This window comes from Callithrix jacchus, chromosome 7, assembly GCF_049354715.1.
Source record: "Callithrix jacchus isolate 240 chromosome 7, calJac240_pri, whole genome shotgun sequence".
Lineage (NCBI taxonomy): Eukaryota > Metazoa > Chordata > Mammalia > Primates > Cebidae > Callithrix > Callithrix jacchus.
In genome coordinates this window covers 124,167,642-124,189,876 of record NC_133508.1, presented here as the reverse complement: position 1 = coordinate 124,189,876, position 22,235 = coordinate 124,167,642, and the positions used below count along the sequence as shown (strand labels likewise).

At 35.8% G+C, this 22,235-nt stretch overlaps 1 protein-coding gene across 3 annotated transcripts in view; it reads right to left on the bottom strand.

Moving 5' to 3' along the window:
• Positions 1-22,235, bottom strand: part of HS2ST1 (heparan sulfate 2-O-sulfotransferase 1) — a 199,698-nt gene that overhangs the window by 107,709 nt on the left and 69,754 nt on the right. Inside the window, exon 3 of one of the 3 annotated variants that reach the window (XM_078332365.1) lies at positions 1-22,235. This exon is cut by the window's left edge and continues 14,875 nt beyond it. The exons of the other annotated variants lie outside the window; for them this stretch is intronic. The gene's annotated coding sequence lies outside the window, so the exon portion shown is untranslated. 3 annotated transcript variants of the gene reach the window in all.

Below are 22,235 nucleotides of genomic sequence, written 5' to 3'. Positions count from 1 at the left end.
ATTACAGTATATAAATGTTTTGTCAAAACATGACACAAGCAATTAGTCTTCATTTCTGCTTAAGTGCTAGATATAATTTAATTATCAATTTCTAAATATCAGTCATTAACTAATGGTATATGTCCTTCAACCTGTTATATATTATTTTGCCCTAAGAACATGAATTGTGAAAAGAAATGAGACAAATTTCTCATAAGACCAGTATAAGACCTACTGGACTTGTCTTATTTTTAAGTCACTCCACATATTAATCATATCTCAGGAGACTTTCAGGTAAATTGACTTTGCTTCTTGGAGATTTAATACAGAAAACATTCTACTTAAATCGTTTGTCAGGAAGACTAAACCAAAAGCAGTGTCCAAGAATAACCAATTTTAAGTAATTTTCTACTAAAATATTACTTCTTTCTTTTTGAGGGAAGTAGCAATGGAGGAAGGGTTTACAGTGTGCCTACATAAACTGGTTATATGTATAAAAGAAATCAGGAACAATAAACTGTGAAAGGCCGCAGGAGGCCTCTTGGGGAGGAAGGCCTCTCCATGCCTCATGTTTTGGTGTAGGGTGACCTAGGCTCTGCTACCATAAACATTGTGCTCAAGAATGTAAAATCCCTTTAGAGCACTTAGATGTAACCAGATTTGTAGGCTCCTTGTAAGGCCCGTGTTCCACCAGCTGCACAAAGATAATTGGCTAAAAATAACCACATGTTCTTGTTTTGTGAAACTCCCACACTGCCACTGTTATCAATCTTTAGAATGACATACCAGTTTCAGCTCACTGATTCAGTTCTGGCTCACTAATTTACTCCACCATCACGTCACACTCTCCCTACCATCATTCTACCCCTACCCTATAGATCAAAGTGATTGTAACCAATAAACACTGCGAGGGATCACAGCTCAGGGCCTTTACTGCCTCTGGTAATAAGTGATGGCCCCCTGGTCCCACTTTCGCTCTTAATCTTTTTCTCAATACTTTGCCACCACCGAACTTGGGGTACCCACAGGTGATGTGGGGGCTGGTTCTCTACATTTCCTCGCAATTCAGAAATCTCACTATCTTTTTTCAGTTATTTACTACAATTTAAAACTAATTTTACGCCTACTGCATACCCACAAAAATTACAAATAAAATTTTTAAAATAATTACTTTCAGATTAATTTGCAAATAAGATAAATTTTTACCATTTTATTTTACTGAAAACGAAAATTGCATAGTTGAGACTGTTGACATATTTAAAAATAGATGCACAGGAATATACAGAAAATCATAAACACAGCACTTCAAGGAGAATGTGATGCCATTATTTTTAAATTAGAGACAAGGATACTGGCATTGAGACAGTATTCTGCATTAGCATTGTGCATAAATAATAAATTACGTCACACTGCAAATACTGTAAAGTCAGGTGTCATCAAGTAGCCTTAGAATGGAAAAAATACCATAAAGCTGTGAATCACTGGAGAAATGTCAGAGGAGGGCCAAGTATTTTGAGGTGAAAAAAACTCAGTAGAAAGTAACAGGTATGAAGTTAAACAGGAGGTGGTTTCTCCTATCACATTTTAACCAGCCTTGCTATGTTGGGAGCATATAATTACCAATATATCTCTCTCATAGTGCTTGAGTGTATGTTCTTCTGTGAATCCTCTATAATAACTATGGGCCAAACCTCTAGGTATTCCTACCATTGTAGAAATTGTGGCAGGAGATACAAATTAAATATTTGGTAGATATTTTTACTCATGTGTTAGGAAGCCAAGCATCACAAAATAAAAAGATAAATAGAAAACGCATATACACATATACATGTATCTCTTAGAATGTTATATATGTGTGTGTGAAAGTACATGTATAAAACTATATTCTAGAATATAACTTTAAAAAAAATTAGAACAAGCAGTATCATAAAATGATATATCTGAGTTTTGAAATGATTTTCATTTGCTTCTGGTATGACTGCAGGGCTGAAGGAAAGAAATTAAGAGGTTATTTAGGTATAACCTATACAGAACTTGTTGACCAAAAAACCTATATGCTATTGTTAGAAAAGAAATTTGACTCTTCTTCCTATTGCAATAGACAGCATTACTTTGCTTAGTCTAAAATGTCTTCTCTTTTGTAAGATTGCTCTTTTACTCACACCACACTGTAGAAAAAAAAAAGTACTAGTAGCTATATAATGAAAGGAGTAGAATTCTACAATAGAATGTTAACAATGACTTGTCCTTAGCGCTCTAACTCAGGAGCTGCTAGTGAAGAAAAATTATAGCTAATAAAGGGATTAAGCTAAAATAGTTAATATTTTAAATATTTAAAAATCAATTTTAGATTAATCATAGTATGTTAATATTATGAGAAGAACTGACTACAATGATTCAAACTTTAGTTAGAATTCTCATAGCATGATTTACCTTTACATGGATGGCAATCTTAAGCATTAATAATTTGATGTAGAGTGGATCAATATAAAGAAATAATTCAATTTATTTCATTCAGAATTTTCATCTTAGCTATTCTAAGTAACTAAAATCTGTAACCATTTGGCTACTAATCATCTGTACAAAGAATTACTAAGTGTTGCCTTTAATAAAAATACAATCTCATGATAATAGGCTTCATCAATCAGTAGGCAGGCACTGCCTACATATGCAAACCAAGTCCTGTTGATTACTAAGTGCTCTGTGTGCATTATTTACTTTAATACCCTTTATTTAAGGATTTCTTGCATGTCTGAGTTGTGCTGTATAATAAACCAGCTCAGCAATTCCCATGGCTCATAACATTACTAAATGTCTTCTTCTGAACCTTTTAGCAACAAAAAATAAGCTGAGTGGGTCATGTCAGTGCTAAATTTTTTCATTAATTCACTACTATCCTTAGGCATTACTAGTGCATTTTAACATCATAGAAAACATTACAAGTAAAACAGTAATCATCTCCCCAAATTGCACTGGGATGCTAAACAGCCTATTACAAAACTTACCAGTGTGTTTCAAGAATTTCACACAAAAAAAATGTTTATTTAAAGTTTTGTTTTCATAATAACAGTTTAGGTAAGAATTTTTCTTATTCTATCTAATATTTAAAATGCTGCGAAAACCCTAATTTTATACAAAAATAATGACTCTAGAAATAAATCTTTCTTTTCATTCAATTAAAAATGTGACAAGAATATTTTCTTTGCATATAAGAAGTAGAGTCAGCAGTAATGTAATCTATTCCTCACAAAATGCTAACAGAAATCCACTCTTTTCTTCCATCATACTTATTCTTAATAAAATTCTAAAAAGTTATTTTATCACAGGCAAATCCTTCAAAATACAACAAATTTTGGAAATGTGATAGAGGAAGACTGATATGTGAGTTCTTTCACAACGTAACTGTATTTTAGGAGCATCTCAGTTAACCTAGTAAGAGTATCTCTTTAACATGCCACAAAGGCCATCTGAATATTTCTGTATCCAACAAGTAATGATATATAAAAGAAGATAGCTCAAAATATATACATTCATTTAATAATTATTGAATTCACAATTGCTACAGAGTTCATGTTTACAGTGTTATTTTTTTATTTTGTCAACAGTGTCAATCACTAATGTTTGTTTATACACTAAACATCTATTTATCACTCAATTTTGTCTTCCATTGTAGTTAATTTTTTTTACTGGCTATACCTTAATATTAAATATAATGATTTAAGAGTCAATTAGTTAAAATAACAAAAATAGACTAAATATTTTCTTTGCTTAAAAAGGTATCAGGATTGATTTATATAGGAAAATTAGAGGATCAGGTACACCAACCTTGAGCTAACAAGACAAAATATTGAAAGCTCAAGAAAAATTACAAAACCAACATATACAGAAGAGGATTCTGCCTCTATGTGGGCAAAAGGAAATTCATAGTATGATAAGCAATCCTTCTCAATTTGAGACTCAGAGCAAAAGATATCAACTTTTTTTCCTTTTTTGAGATGGAGTTTCGCTCTTGTTACCCAGGCTGGAGTGCAATGGCGCGATCTCGGCTCACCTCAACCTCCGCCTCCTGGGTTCAGGCAATTCTCCTGCCTCAGCCTCCCGAGTAGCTGGGATTACAGGCTCATGCCACCATGCCCAGCTAATGTTTTGTATTTTTAGTAGAGACGGGGTTTCACAATGTTGACCAGGATGGTCTCAATCTCTTGACCTTGTGATCCACCCGCCTCGGCCTCCCAAAGTGCTGGGATTACAGGCTTGAGCCACCATGCCTGGCCGATATCAACTTTAAAAGATATTGATAGAAGGAAAAAAACCATCTTAGCAGAAGAACATAATAACCATCTTTAAACATGTCAACTGCTATCCTGTGGAAGGCTGATTAGACTAGGCTTAAACTTTTAACTCCAGAGTTCAAAACTGGGACCATGGAATGGAAAATAAGAGGTACTTTTTGTTCAACTAATTATTCAAACTATTATTTCCAATAATGACCTATTTAAAAATGAAACAGGCCGGGCGTGGTGGCTCACGCCTGTAATCCCAGCACTTTGGGAGGCCGAGGCGGGTGGATCACGAGGTCAAGAGATCGAGACCATCCTGGTCAACATGGTGAAACCCCGTCTCTACTAAAAATACAAAAAATTAGCCGGGCATGGTGGCGCGTGCCTGTAATCCCAACTACTCAGGACGCTGAGGCAGGAGAATTGCCTGAACCCAGGAGGCGGAGGTTGCGGTGAGCCGAGATTGCACCATTGCACTCCAGCCTGGGTAACAGGAGCGTAACTCCATCTCAAAAAAAAAAAAAGAAACAGATTGTCCTTTACTATTGTAACTGTTTGTAGAAATTTTAAGTAGAGGACTGATGCTGGCCTATCAAAAATAATATGGCCTGGATTCCTGTGTTACTTAAGCATATACACTATATGGCTCCTAAGTCTCCTTGTAACTCTTAATATTCTTTGAAAAATTTGAAGCTCTATAGCACCTTTAGTGTTAGTGTTCACTGTGAGTCCACTGTGAATATTTCTAGAAATGCTATTTTGTCTTTTATATTCTCATATCAAACTATGGATGGAATTAGTTCAGGGAATAAACTCAAACTGGCACAAAAAACTTTATCATTCTTCAGATGACAGTAATTCTAATAGAGACTAAATATTTCTCTGCAGTATATAGTATCTACTGTATAATGCATTCCTCTAACAAACAGCCCCTTAGTAAAGACTGACATGTAATCACACCTTTTAGATCCGAAATTTAATGTTGAGATGGGTGGCTAGTAGTCAGTAAATATATATATTTTTTGTTTGTTTTGTTTTGTTTTGTTTGTTTTGATATGAAATTTCCCTCCGTTGCCCAGGCTGGAGCACAGTGGCATGATCTCAGCTCGCTGTGAGACCTCCACCTCCCAGGTTCAAGCAATTCTCCTGCCTCAGCCCCCAAAGTAGCTGGGATTATAGGCACCTGCCACTATGCCCAGCTAATTTTTCTATCTGTAATAGAAATGAGGTTTCACCATGTTGGCCAGGCCACCCGTCTCAGCCTCCCAAAGTGGTGGGATTACAGGTGTCAGTCACTATGCCTGGCCAGTATTTGGTCAATATTTTTCTAATCAATAAATGAACAACAAAAAAGATTCAGAAGCTATGTCTGGTGGCATAAACAAGCATTTTCCTTAGCCATATGTTGAGAACGCTATTGTTAAAAAATGTAACAGGTTAGCTGGGGACTAAAAAACAAACAATTACATAGAGTTTATCCCTCAGTATCCATGGAAGATTGGTTTCAGGAATCCTGGCAAATACCAAACTCCAGAGGAGATGCTCAAATCCCTTATATTAAATGGTGTAGTATCTGTATATAACCTACACACATCCTCCTGTATACATATATCATCTCTAGATTGCTTATTACACCTAATAACGATAAAAATATTATGTAAATATTTGTTATACTGTATTGTTCAGGAAATAATAGCAAGAAAAAATGTCTGTGTATCTTCAGTACAGAAGCAACCATCCTTCCTTTTTCTGAGTATTTTTAATTGTAATAGTTGAATCCAGGTATGGAACAAATGGGTACAGAGAGCTGACTGTACTTGACAGAGTCTATAAAGGTAAGAGCATCAAACAAAATTCAAGAGGCAAGCATAAAAGAAACTACAAAAATTGATTCTCTTTGTTCTAACATAAATCCAGAATACGTACCTCTAAGTGCATTTGATTAAATAGGTCAAATGGTAATGTAAGCACTGACCTTTACAATGCTACTCATAAAAAGAAAAAACTCAATGGCTTTTGTTCATGAACACTGTATATATTTTAAAAATATTTTTTAGCCTTAGTTAATTGCATATAAAATTCTATTTAGCATGGCCAGGGTCAGTGGCTCACGCCTACAATCTCCGCACTTTGGGAGGCTGAGGCAGGCAGATCACTTGAGGCCAGGAGTTTGAGACCAGCCTGACCAACATGGTGATACCTTGTCTCTACTAAAAATATAAAAATTAGCCGGGTGTGTTGCTGGGCGCCTATAATCCCAACTACTCTGGAAGCTGAAGCAGGAGAATCGCTTGAACTTGGGAGGCGGAGGTCACAGTGAGCTGAGATGGCGCCACTGCACTCCAGCCTAAGCAACAGAGCAAGACTGCTCAAAAAAAAAAAATTAAATTTAAATTTTAAAAAATCCCAATTAGAATACTAATGTTTAAGGCTGTGTAAACATTATTCTGTTTTTTTCTCCTGAATCTAGCCTCAACTAATTTCATACCTAACACAAAATAGATAAAATACATCTTAAACAGCTTTGATTTAATCTTCTACTTCAACCACAGCCAGTCAAGGGTTTCTTCAAAAATATGAGGTGGCAACACTTTGCTTTTCCTATTCAAAGATCCTTCTTCACCTGATTCATCACTTATTACAGACCCATTCGTCCAGTCTGGACTGTGATCTATGTAGCCATTAGGGCCTGGGCCACACACACCCCTTGCTTACACAAGTAGATAGGGCCCAAATCCCACCTCTCCACCTACTGCTTTAAAAGAAGAGTAGTTTGTTTATGTGTTGCACATTTATACATCCCTCCTGAGTTTCTATGACAGATTTTAATTAAATAGTTCCATTGCTAAAAAGCTTGAAGTGCCATTGTTCTATATCTATATTCTAGACTGAGTAACGTTATTCCCAAATGGCCTTAAATGATCCTGAAAATGTTCAATCAGGAGTCAAGGATTTTCAGGGTTATCAAGGATTAAAAAGGGAACCTATACAAGATAGTGAGTGGGGGAAAATTCATATATACATATATATATATATACATACATACATACATTTTGTGAAAAGGGCAAGGAAAAATATAGACTTTTGTGTAAAAAACCAAACTACATAGTTATTGAGATACACAGGTTTAACTTTTTCTCTTTTCCTGAGGCAAAATCTCCAGGGTCTCACTCTTCTCACTCTTGTTACCTAGCTGGAGTACAGTGGTGCAATCACAGCACAGCTTACTGCAGCATCAACGTCCGGGGCTTGGGTATCCTCCCACCTCAGCCTCCCGAGTAACTGGGACTAAAAGCATATACCACCATGCCTGCCTAATTTTTTTGTAAATTTTGTAAAGACAGGTTTCACCGTATTGTCCAGGTGGGTCTGGAACTCCTGGACTCAAGCAATTACCAGCCTCAGTTTCCCAAAGTGATGGGATTACAGGCATGAGCCATGGTGCTTGACCAGGTTTTACATTTAAGAGTCTAAATAGTAGCTACAGGCCATCACACCTGTAATCCCAGCACTTTGGGAGGCTGAGGCGGGCAGATCACGAGGTCAGGGGTTTGAGACTAGCCTGATCAACATGATGAAACCTCATCTCTACTAAAACTACAAAAATTAGTTGGGCATAGTGGCAGGTGGCTAATTAAAAATCCCATCTACTTAGGAGGCTGAGGCAGGAGTACCCCTTGAACCCAGGAGGCAGAGGTTGCAGTGAGCCGAGATCGTGCCATTGCACTCCAGCTTGGGCAGTAAGAGCAAAGCTCCTTATCAGGCAGAGAAAAAAAAAGTCTAAATAGTAGCTACATACAAAGTTATCTCACCTACCAAAAAGATTGGAAGCAGATGTTATTTTAAAAATACAATAGTCCTGTAATTGCAGCAATTGTAGCACTTTGGGAGGTCGAGGTGGTGGATCACCTGAGGTCAGAAGCTCGAGACCAGCTTGGCCAACATGGTGAAACCCTGTCTCTACTAAAAATACAAAAACTTAGCCCAGTGTGGTGGCAGGGTGCCTGTAATCCCAGCTACTCGGGAGACTGAGGCAGGAGAACTGCTTGAAACCAGGAGGCAGAGGCTGCAGTGAACCAAGATCATGTCATTGCACTCCAGCCTGGGCAACAAGAGCAAAACTCTGTCTTGGAGAAAAAAAATACACAACAGTAATTAATAATATAATAACAACTTTTCATAGTCTTTTAAAAATAATACTTTACTTTTAAACTGCTTTAATTCTAGCTCTAAAGTTCTAGAAGGCTCTTTTAATTTTCAGAACGAAACTGTCTTGGACTTTTAAAAACCATTTAAGGCCAGGCCTAGTGGCTCACACCTGTTAATCCAAGCACTGTGGAGGCCAAGGCGGGCGGATCACCTGAGGTCGGGAGTTCAAGACCTGCCTGACCAACATGGTGAAACCCCGTCTTAAAAAAAATAAATTAAATAAAAAACCATTTAAATATTTGAAGTTATATTACATTTAGATTACAAATCTCCCTTGCAGGTAGCCCATAAAAAAAAAAAAAAAAAGACAGAGCAAGGAAAATTTGGAGGATAACCACAACAAGAGACTTTTTTTTTCAAAAGGAAATAAAGATTTAAAACTTACAACATTAACAAAATTCAACCCAAAGATTACACAGTATTTGGGGAGATAGAAACAACTCAAAAAGAGAAGCAATGGATTATGACAAACAGCCTCTGTACAGTAAATCCAAAGGTAAAGCACCTCTCTTCTCCTGATTATCCCCACAGAACATTTTGGCATTTTAGAAAAGTAAAGATTTTAAAATATTTTTGCTCTCACTTTTCAGCGATTTTTCCTATTTCTCAAAGTAATACACAAGTTTATCATGGCTATGTCCATTTATATACAAAAAAAGCTTTCCTCCATTATACTTAAGATGAAGCTTCTGGGTATCTGACCAATACAAAGCAACAAACCCTGGAAACCAATATACTGCAGGCACTGATTTTGATTTTGAGGGACTAGTATCTTAAATATCTCTAGAACGGTAGGCATATTTGGCTACTCAACAGAAACTGAGGGTAGAACTAATAAAATTGTTTCAGTAGTTATAACCTAGAAAAAACTTTCTCAAGTGCAAAACTGTGTATGTCCCTACTGTGCCATATCACTGAAGCATACAAAAGCTCTAAAAGATAAAATGATTGTTATGCCCTATAAAGAAAATGATAGTAGAAAAAATGCACAGAGTGAAACAGGGCAAACTCTTACAAGCTTTCAAATGCATAATTCTAGATGTCCTCCACAATTGGTTAGGAAAAACTACCAACTACATCCAACTCTTTGATCATTTTTTTGGAAGAGGAAGCATTTTGTGTTAAAACCATTCACATGCAGTCTGATGCCAAACACCACTTAGTCCAAGTTTTATTCCCTATTTGAAGTTAGCATAATTTGGAAATTTTTATCTTGGAGCTTCTGAACTTTACACTAAAACTCAAAAGCTAGGACATATGCTCTACATACTTTTTGGTGAGAAATACTAGAAACAAGTATTTAATTGCTATCTCAGTTTCCATTACTGTAAAATAAAGGAATGATACTCTTCAATGTTCCTTAGTCTTAAAATTGTATTTTTTAAGTTAGTATTCCATTAGTTTACATTTGCATAATCCAATACAACTTTAAGAAATGATTACCTGCACATTTGACGATAAGGAATCAAGCATAAATTTTAAGTCCATTTCTTATGTACTTAAAGGTAAGAATACTCATTATTTGCTTTATAAGAACTGTTCTATTTTTGGGATTTTCATTTAGCTTTTGTTTTTTCATGAGTCAAGATTTGTTAAGAGTTGGTTATTCCGTAACATGCCAGCCCTGTTAACTGAAAACACAGAAACAAAAAAATTAATGTTTACAGTCAACCAATAGGCAAAGTGTATTCGCTAGCATAACTATTTTCTCCCTGTTTTTGGCGTTAACTATTTTCAGCTTAATCATCTGAAATATTACTGCCATTTAAAAAAAGAGGCATTCCAAGGACATATTTTATTGTCAGAAACCTTTTTATTAGAAGTACAAATAACATGGAAATAGAAGGTTGGGTTAAAGACACGAATTCCATACCTACTCCAGGGTTATGGGAACAAAGAAAGGAAAAGACACTGTGTGCTAGAAAAGTTGTGAAAAGACTCTTAGAGAATATTTGACTTTACTAGGCCTAAAACAGGTGTATGATTAACAAAAGTAAGTTGGGGGGAAAAGTATAATTTAAAAAGAATGATGAAATATTTTTTTAAATATGATAAATGTCAGAAATATAAATCGAATCAAATAGAACAGACATTGGTTTTAAAACTCTATAGAAAAGAGCTGAAGCTGAAGATGTGTAACTAGATTAATTGAGTAACAAAAAGAAAGGGTTATAACAAATGACATGGTGAAACCACTAGGAAGAAAATAAAAATTACTGTTTTCCGAAAAGAACAGATTACAGCAGCCTCTAAGATATTCCTAGAAACCTTTAAAAGACCTTGATCTTTCATTCTTTTGTATACATTGTCTAAAACACAGGGCTATTTACCTTTGAGGGTTAACTAGATAAAGTACAAGCACTAGCAAATAAGCTTTTAGATCTGTAGGTCTATGCTTCTCAAACTTAAATGTGTGTGTGAATCACTGAGCTTATTAAAATGCAGATTATGAGTCAGTAAGTGAGGGCATGGAAGAGGAGGAGGATTCTGCATTTCTAATAAGCTCCCATGTGATGTCCAAAGAGTGCTAGTCCATAAACCATAGTTTGAATAGCAAAGTTTTAGATGAATTTCTGTAAATCAGCCTTAATATTAAATTAGATTTTGGGAAAGTGGAAAAATATATATTTAGTGAATTTCATTGAAAAGTTCAATAGAAGAAGCTTTAAAAACAGGAAAAGTAAAGATAAATTCTGATCTAAAGGGTACTTTTTAGGAAGTTATATTAAACGTGTAAGTGTGTGTATGGAAACAGAATCCTAACAAATTCAAGATCTTGAAACCTAATAAAATCTACCTCATTAAAAGACACGAATAATTCCACTTAAGAGAACTGGAGTAACTTTTGTGCTTCTGCAGTAAAACCACTGTGAAGAGTAAGAAAAATAGAAACATTACATCAATTGAGACAATAAAAAATCATTTAGTATATGTATTGCTTTATTTATTGCCTAGAAACTTTCTAGTGAAATGGACTTACTGACTTAAATAAGCATATTTGAGACAAACATACTATTTTAAAAAATAATTCTCAGTAGCTCTGTAGAAAATTCACTGACCTATAAAAAACATGCTCCTGAGTGCTATACGTTCCTATGGATGTTGAATGTATTTGGTCATGCATTAACTGTGCTGGTCAATCCTGAGGACATTTTAGTACTTACATCAAATTTTCCTAAGCATTTAAAAAGGGGTTGCATATAAGAGCAAAAATATATTGAAAACCCTTAGCATGATAAAAACAAAGATGACTAAAAGAATTATGTATGGACCAACACAAGGATATCCTTGACCTCTAAGTAGGTCTTACTTTCTGTGGCAATCTGGTACAGCAAGTGAAAAGTTAGTAAGAATCATACAGTATTACTTCATTCAGATGGTGGACAACTATGATCTAAGATGTAATACAGTAGGCCTCCTTCATCTGCAGTTTCACGACCCATGGTTTAAATTATTCACAGTCAACCACAGTCTGAAATATTAAGCGAAAAATTCCAGAAATAAACAATTCAAAATTTTTAAATTGCACACTATTGTGAGTAGTGTGATGAAATCTTAAACCTGTCACACTCAGGACATTGTCAGTACTTTGCCAGTGCATTCATGCTGTATATGCTATCCTTCCCTCCCCACCCGCACAGTCACTTTTATCAGATTAAGTGACACTGCACATAGAGTTCATTACTACGTGTGGTTTCAGGTATCTACTGGGGGATCTTGGAACATATCACCCATGGATAAGGAGGACTACCGTATTTTCTTAATCTCAAAAACCTCAAACAGTATTTGGATTTGGGACATAGCCTTATTTCTCCATATATTCTAAGATAAAGATCACAGAACTTCGCCTATTACTGTATTTCTTTAAACAGATTCTCTTTCATCTTTAGCTTTTAAGATACAATATACATAGATAAATATATCCTAAAGTATATACTTTTTAGATAATGGTTTCAGTGTGCCACTTACTAGTTTTTTATGCTTTCCAACAATTGATCTGTATTTCAAGGTTGCTGAAATTTTTGCTCAGCTCTTAAGGCTTAAAGTCACTGTTAACAGGTGGGTTTCCAGAAATCCTGCTCTGGGCCTGGTAGCGATTAAACTACCATACTTGAAGGAGAATTTGTATGCAGATATTATGTGCAGAATATTCAGTTTTCTGAAGTTCTTCCCCTACCCTCAAACCCCATGATTAGGCCTCAGTTACCAGCCTCTCTAGACTCCTTAGCCATGTAAAACCACTTCTTTTTTCTTGATCTCCATTTGGCACTGAGAATTAGAAAATTCTTTCAAGGAAAAGACCAGAATAAATACGGAGACCACTTCATGAGTTTCTCTTTTCTCAAGAATCACAGACCCTCAAGTCGAACCTACACCAGTTACTCTTCAAGGCCTTCAAACAGCTGTTGTATATATACGGCCTAATGTTTATAATGTTTCAGTAGGATATACAAAGCACTCAACACGGACAAAACCAGGTTCATTAAATTTCAGTTACTTAAAAGTTTGGTCTGGTTCCTCTCCAAATCTGCTATGCTGTTTTTTGTGATTTCCTTGCAGGTATCTTTAGAATTCATAAGTATAGCTATTTTAAATCTGTGTCTAATATTTTTAGTATCCCAAGTCTATGGAGTTCCAATTCTGCTGTCTAATTTAGTATGTATCCCCAGAATTTATCTAGTCGTTACTGATACAGTGTAACTTCCTACAGATATTGAAAGAATGGATTAAATCAATAAAAAGATGAAAAACCTGAGATCTCCTGCCCAACCCCACAAAATTTCATTTATTATGCATAGAAAAAAAGAAAAACATTTCAATTCATTTTCTCTCTTTAGACAAATGTACTATTTCTAACATATCAATCCCAAGTGATGGCATCTAATCCCTTTTCTCTCTTACTTTTCATGTCACTTCTATGTTGCCCAAGAATTGTTATGTAGTGAGAGAAATAAAACATAATGTTGGTGTTTTTAAGAGCCTTCTAATATCACACAGTGAAAATAATTCCAGATCACATCCTGGTAAATAGATTAATATTCATCAGAGCTCTTAAACACCAAGGTAATTAAACATGAAATATGAGTAACTATAGACATGTTAATGCTTAGTGTAAATAGCTTATATTAGATTTAAATTTTGACATTTATGTACATACTTTTGAAAACAAATAGGTCAATTTTAAAAATCAAGTGTAAATCAATTGCTTTAATTTCCCAGTAGAGAAACAAGAAATCCAACAGTTAAATAAACAAATAGGTTTTATACTCTTTCATCTCAAAGCGCAATGACAAAACAGTAGAGTTGGCATAGGAAAAAAAGATCCTGTAACTTTATCAAGTCCCAACTTTTTATTCTTGACACATACAGTACCTCATTTTTTTTAACCAAGCATTAACAAACTTTATTCTAAAGCAGTATAATGCTACAAAAAGAGTTTTGTCATAAGAAAAGGATGATTAGAAATCTGAAACATTCACATTCCTATTCTAAGTCCCTTAGTTAATGGATTTCCAGAAAACTTCACTATTTAACAGAAAGTATATACTTGGTGTTAAATGAAGATATTTAAGCAAAAACATGTTTTACTTCATTAAATTCCTTAAGAAATATAGCTTTCATGCTTGTAACAAAAGACCCTAAAACATTTTTACCTGTCCCAGAATTAGACTTAACCATTGAGACCCCACTACAAAGCCACTCTCACTGTTAAAGAGTAAATTATACTTTATACTATCCTGAAACCATCATTATTATTAATTTGTTTTTTAAAAAACTGAATCCTCAAAAAAAAGTAGAGTAACCTCTTTGTGTACCAAATTTCAGTCTCACATTACATACAGCTCTTATCACAAGTACTTTTGTATTCCAGAATTGGCCTACACTCAAGTGTTTTAACTATGGGGCCTAGTAAACTGTAACAAAGTCAAGAAACTGTTGCCCATAATGAAGTTAAGAGAAACCTCATCTAATTTCTCTACACAGTATATACATACACCCACTAAAAAGCATTGAAAATAAAATGTATAAAACTGCATTATCTTTGGAACATTATCTTGTATCTATACAAACACAAATTTATCATATTGCATCAAGAGGAAATGCAATCATACTGAATGGATTACATAATTATGAAATGTTTATATTAAGTTTTCCCTCTTGGTGTGATTTAGCAAATGTGAATTTATGTAAATGCACAATGATGCTTCATAGGTAATATAATACACATGGAAGCAGGAATAAGGTGTTTCTTTAACATACCTCTTAGAACACTACATTTATAAACTGTTAAGTATCTGGAAGAAAACAAAATATTCCTCTTTAAAATAATGGGAATTTTAGATTATGTTAAAAGCTTAAAAAAAATGGCACACTGTGCCCGCCCCTCCTTGCTGCCTTTCTCACCTAAAGGTAGGCCTCCTTTGCAACACTGCTTATCAGCTCAGAGACAGCAGTAGTACATTTGTGTTCCCATATTACCCCAACCTTTTGGAAGCCTGAAAATAAATCTTTTTTGTCTTGTCACTAGATAGAATTTCTGGCTTTTTGTTAAGATGCTATTTAAGCAAGGCCCCCATGCCACTGCCTTGAAAGAGATATACTTTTGAACTGAGGCCTCTCCTAAGTGATGGGTACAGCACACATTAATAAACTTGTTTCTTTTGTTAATCTGACTTTTGTTTTCAAGAGAATGTCTCAACTAAAAACCTAAGAAAGGAAAGAAAATAAATTATGTTTTCTCCCCTATATATCCATATAGTATTTTTATAAGGTACTGTTAATGATACAAGGGCACCATCTATACAGAATCTAGCTTGGTCATATAGTAAACATGTATCTTACTGACAAGAATGTACTTACAAGCCTCTAAAGAGAGGGTAACTAGTCAACTTTTAAATTATCTAGAAAAGAAAACAAAACCTTAAAATAGTGTGCTTCAGCAGACACGTTAAGTAGGAGCAACCCCTCCCCCCCTGCCCAAGTCAACACTGCTGTATTTTTCAAACGGAAACAATTTTGATCAAAGCACTAGATAAACATATGTAATCAATATAGGGGTACCCCCTGCCAAATCCTATAGACAGTTCTTAGATATCTAAGTATGACTGTATACATTACAAACTGTACCTTTTATCATGGAGGATTTAAAAGCTTTTGAAATGAAAACCAGTTGATGAGGGTTTGGGACACGATACCCCAAAATAGAGTAGCTGGCATACTGAATACTTTCAGATGAAGGAATCTGAGAAACAGCATGTACAGGAAAGACTTGGTGATCTTCCCGATGCCAGTCTTAAGACTCTTCTGTGAAAGGTACCCTCCCTACACTGGAAGGAAAGGAACATAGACAGAGACCCCAAGAAGAATGTGAATAAACAGGCCTTGCTAAGTTTCCCCCAGTTTATTACACTTAGCTCACACTTTTTATCTTATTAAATTCTTCTACAATCTTAGCCTTCATCAAAACTAGAATAAAAACACTCAGGTTCAGCTATTTCAGCTCTTCATTTCCTTATGAAGGCTCCTGTGTCAAATAAAACAGTAAATAAATTTGTATGGTTTTGTCTTGTGCATCTGTCTTGTAAAGGGCCCCAGTCAATGAATCTAAGACCAGTAAAAGAAAAAGATATTTTCTCCCCCTATTTAGTACATTTAAAAAAAATAGAAAATTAAAGTGTTACAAAACTCCAAGTAACCCAAATTTTCAGAGCACGAATTACTCAAGAAAGTTTTCCAGACAGTTAAAAACTTATTCTCTTTAAGGCTTAAAGCAGCAGGATCAGTTTCTAGGAAGACTATTTTTTTTCACAGAACAGGGATCTGGGGGTGGAGGGAGTGGTTTCAGGATGAAACTGTTCTACCTTGATTAGACTTTCTTAAGGAGTGCAATCTAGATCCCTTAGATGCACAGTTCACAATAGGGTTAATGCTCCTATGAGAATCTAATGTCACCACTGATCTGACAGGAGGCGGAGCTCAACTGGTAATGCTACCCACCTCCTGCTGTGCAGCCCAGTTCCTAAGAGACCACAAACCAGTACCAGTCTATGGCTCTAGGGCTGGTGACCCCTGGCTTAAAGTATATTTAATCATTCTGATTACTAAACTGTATCTTCTTTCTTTGAAAGAATATTTTGTACATATTTTATACTCTTCTATTGATACGTTAATATGAGTAGTAAAAGGCCAAACTATGCTAAGCATACATTTTCTCATTTAATCCACACAACAACTCTGTGAGGAGAAAAGTCTTATCTCCATTTTGCAGATGAAAAAACAGAGCCTAGGAAAGTTTACGCTAATTACCAAAGGAAGTGGCACACTTGAGACATAAGCTTAGTATGTTTAACACAAATATAAGTTCTTTATGTTGTTAAATTAAGTATAGCCTGAAGCTGCCTCCTTACATATTTCAGGTTCAGCCTAAAGGTTTCTTGATATAGTGAACTATAACTTCAGTAGATGTGTAAATACATTATAACCTACTGTTGTACCAATTACAAAGCTTCAGCCAATCACAAGAGGCCAACTATTCAAGCCCTGTTCATATAAGGCAAACACCAAGCTGTAACCAATACAGCAGTTTCTGTACCTCACTTCTGTTTTCGGTACTCATTTTCTTCCCTTTTTCTGTCCTTAAATATTATCTGATCATGTGGGAACCCCAGAGTCACTCTGAACCTATCATGTTTTCAGGGGGGCTACCAGATTTGCAAATCATTCCTCGTTCAATTAAACTATGTTAAATTCATCAAAAGTCTTTTTTTGAAACAGATGACATCAGAATGAGACATGAAGTGGAGCAACTAGCAATCCCCAAGAGCAGCTGGTGACCAAAAGAAGTACCCGCTGGGCCCATTCTGTCCATTCCTCTCTCACAACAACAAGAGACTGCAGGGATGTTCTCTCAGTGGAGCTTCAGAATCCAAGATTTTGTGGTTTTGAGCTATACAGTTTTGAGCAAATTTTTTATCTGAACTTGGTTCAGAAGCCACAATAGAAACTAGACTGGGTCCAACAGTTATCTGGATTGAAACTGGCTAGAGGTCTAAAATATCTGACTGGGTCAAACAAAAACTGGCAATACTACAGGGGGTGCAAACTCTAGCTTTTGACAATTCACAGGGCTTTATTTATTATCTCCCCTTTGATTCATTTTCTTGCATGCTTAGGTAGGAAAAATCATTGGCTAACCCAATCAAGGAAATCTGAGAGGCAAAACCAAGATTCAATGTAAAAAAACTGATGCTTAATTTCTGAAGAGCTTAGTAGTCTACCTTCCAGCTACATCTACATTTACACATAGAAGGTTTAGGCCCCAAAAGCAGCAAATGCTCACAAAAAAATGGCAAAATCATACAACCAATAATCTTAAATTACTGTGGAACGTTCCAAATAAACAACATTGCAATAAGTGCATTTAAAAATAAGTTCTCCTAAACATGAAAGCTTTAACGCTGTTGGTGGGAGTGTAAATTAGTCCAACCATTGTGGAAGACAGTGTGGCGATTCCTCAAGGATCTAGAAATAGATATACCATTTGACCCTGTAATCCCATTACTGGGTATATACCCAAAGCATTATAAATCATTCTACTATAAAGACACATGCATACGTATGTTTATGTTCACAGTAACTGTTCACAATAACAAAGACTGTAACTAACCCAAATGCCCATTAATGATAGACTGGAAAAAGAAAATGTGGTACATATACACCATGGAATACTATGCAGCCATAAAAAAGGATGAGTTCATGTCCTTTGCAGGGACATGGATGAAGGTGAAAATCATCATTCTCAGCAAACTAACACAGAAACAGAAAACCAAACACCGCATGTTCTCACTCACAAGTGGGAGTTCAACAATGAGAACACATAGACCCAAAGAGGGGAACATCACACACTGGGGCCTGTCGGGGGTTGAGGGGACAGGGGAAGGATAGCATTAACAGAAATATCTAATGTAGGTGACGCGTTGATGGGTGCAGCAAACCACCATGGCACATGTATACTTATGTAACAAATCTGCACGTTCTGCACATGTATCCCAGAACTTAAAGTATAATAATAACTTTATAAAAGCTGACCCATGGGCCGGGCGTGGTGGCTCATGCCTGTAATCCAAGCACTTTGGAGGCCAAGGCGGGTGGATCACCTGAGGTCGGAAGTTCAAGATCAGTCTGACCAACATGGTGAAACCTCGTCTTAAAAAAAAAAAAAAAAAAAAAAAAGCTGACCCAGCGATGCTTACTGATGTGCAGAAGCTTCTAAAAATATTGCAATAGTTTTATTGCTTCTTTTGAAAGCCTCCTGATAAAAGGCAACATGTTGATTTAAAAAAATTGAATCTGCAAATCTTTTGGCTAAGTTGCTATAGTGTCCTGAATGTGAAAAGAAAGGTGGATAAAGTGCTTGTTAAAAGAAGATAAACCCTAAGGTGAAATAGGCTTGCTTCTTTATCAGAGCTATCCATGTGGAATCCAGGCAGAGAATATTTTCTTTGCCCTATTAGTTAACCGGCTTAGCCCTGAACTCAAGTCATTTAGCTAAAAAACGATAGTTAAGTTATAAAGACTGTCTACTGAACTAAATTGGTCTCTGAAATACACCTTTCTGTCATTTAGCTGGCTATTTTGAAACATGTTTATAAAACCAATCTATATCTATAAAGGAAATCTCAATTTTTAAGGGTGTCTACCTCTGCACCAGAAAAAAAGGGAGGACTGAGTAGAGAAACTCTTTACCATTGATCATTGGCTTAAATTTACATAACAAGTCTTACCTTTGCTACATCATCTTTCCTCCTTTGAGCAAATGATGGCTCCACCATCTCCACCAGTCATCAGAAAGTTTAGAAGACTATTACTTCTAATCTCAGCCATCAGAAAATTTAGAAAAGGCTATTTTTGAAAAATCTTACTTTCCATCTTCTTGATGTGACTGAAAAAGAAAACCCTTTGATTTTCCCACAGTTCTTTATCCCCACTGCAAGTGGAGCTAAGGTGAGAGAGACTAGCAATCATTTGGATCAGCATGGAAAGTGAGTCTCTCTCATCCTGGATATCTGAATTATAACTGAAAAAATGAATGGTGATCCAATGGCCACAGACAAAAAAGGTGAAAGGGGAAGATTTTCCAAGACAGACCCAATTTCTTATAATCAGGATTATTTTATCTGTTGTCAATTCCTACTAGTTGAATATAAATGGTTGGTTTCTTTGGATGGTTGCTGTAGATTAAAATTTTAAGTGCCATGAATTACAGGCATCTTCCTGCTACAGGGACATTTGACAGCAAGACAATGATGTTCCTAGAACAAAGTGAATAGGGACAAACTAATAGGAGATAAGATCAGACAGGTAATGGTAGGTCCAGATAGTCCATTGCAGTGTGAACTAAAGAAGATTCAGGTCAAGAAAAAGGCAAAATAATCTTCAGCCAGATCTCCAAAATGATCTGTAACCTGAGGTAGGAGCCACCTGACTCTGGCTTTCAGAACAAAGCTATCAGCTATCAGCTCCATAGGCTGATTCTGCAGTATGGTTTTGAGAGCCTTTCCTAGAAGCTCAACCTCCTCCTTTAGCCCTCCTAACAATTCCCTATGCTATAAAACCTTACTTAAACTAGCTACAGTAGACTCTTTTGTCTGCAAATAAGAACCCTGGCTAATACAACCTTAATAGTGTAGGAAAGCCTATAAACAGTAGCTCTGAAGTCAGGGAGGGGAAAAAAGCAGTCCCAAGCAGAACAGGGAGTATCTATCTACCCAGGTCTAGGGTGAGTGACAAAAAGGAAAGGTAATGACAGTTACGTGGTGTATTATTTTTCTATGGCTGTCATAACAAATTAGCATAATTTGGTGGCTTAAAAGAAGAAAAATGTATTATGTTACTGTTCTAGAGATGAAAAAACTAAAACGGGTCCCACTAGGCAAAAATCAAGGTGTCAGCAGAACTGTTTTGTTCTAGAGTTTCTAGGGGAGAATCCATTTTCTTGCCTAAACCAGCTTTTAGAGGTTGCCTTCATTCCTTCCCTCATGCTTCCCACTCCTCCATCTTCAAAGCCAGCAATGACCAAGTCCTTCTCAAATAGCACTTTTGGTTCCCTCTTCCACAATTTAAGGATCCTAGTGATTAATACTGGGCAATGTGGATAATCCAAAATAATCGTATTTTAAAGATACTTAATTAACAACTTAATCTCATTTGCTATTTTAATCACCCTTTGGAACTAAAGTAACATATCCAAAAATTCCAGGGATTAGGACACAGCCATCTTGCAGGGAGGGGGATTATTCTGCCTACTACAGATGAGAGAATCAGAAAACTGGCTGGGTAATTAACAATCTTTGAGCAATAAGATACCAACCTAGTGGAACTTAATGCAGCCCTGAGGCTGACAAAGTATAACTTAGGTAACTGTAACACACACTGTCCAGGAAAGGCCTTTTCTGTTACATATTTACAGAGATAAATATTTATATAAGAAGTTACTTAAGGGCCGGGAGCCGTGGCTCATGCCTGTAATCCCAGCACTTTGGGAGGCCGAGGAAGATGGATCATGAGGTCAAGAGATCGAGACCATCCTGGTCAACATGGTGAAACCCCGTCTCTACTAAAAATACAAAAAATTAGCTGGGCATGGTGGCGCGTGCCTGTAATCCCAGCTACTCAGGAGGCTGAGGCAGGAGAACTGGCTGAACCCAGGAGGCGGAGGTTGCGGTGAGCCGTGATTGTGCCATTGCACTCCAGCCTGGGTAACAAGAGCGAAACTCCGTCTCCAAAAAAAAAAAAAGAAGTTACTTAAATATAAAACCCACCAAATGATAAACCTTAAATCACATACTTAAGGAAATCACTTTTAAAATAAATTTAGAAGGAAAGTAAAACAATACTTAGCATATACAGCAGATAAAATAATCCTGACTATAAGCAATTGGGGCCGTTCTAGAAAATCTGGGAAGAGAACTTTTTCATTTTTCAAAAAAAAGAGGCCAAGCTCATTAGTGCACTACAAACAGATAATGATCACATTAACATGTCAAGCAAAGCCCATACATTTTAGATGATTTTATAAAAGAATAATTTGTTTTGTTTTGTTTTTCCAATAAACAAAACACGAAACAAACAAAAATACAGGTATCAATTCCTACCTTCTAGTTGAACAGAAATTGTTGGTTTCTTTGGCTGGTTGCTATAGATTAAAACTGTAAGTACCATGAATTCAGGTACAATAAGGGGGAACAAGCATGTAGTAAAATATCATAAAAGGCTTAGAAGCTTTGGCCTTTGAAAATTTTTTCTTAGAGATAAAAGTCTCTCTAAACTAAGGAGTTAGACTGTCATTTGTGCTCCTGCCAGGTATTCTTCAAGCAAGCAATGTATGTTGTTATTTTTTGAGGAAATTTAACCTCAAATGCATTCTGAAAACCAATTTTAAATGTATACCAAGATTGCAATTGGGAGTATTCTGCTAGAAATGTATATACTTTTAAAAACTATTTGACTACAAATGCCAGAAGCCACAGTGTAGGAATAAGTTTAACAAATTCCAATACTTTTATCTAAAGAACACTAGAGCAAAAATATAACTGGCTTAAAATTAACCAAGGACTTTATAAATAAACTTTGAGACACGAACTCACATTAAATATACACAAAGGAATCTGATTTATAAACCAGAATGCCAATTTATAGTACCAATTAACAGACAAAGCATGGAATTAGAGGCTTTCTCTATACTTCAGTGGCCATTTCAGTCAGCAT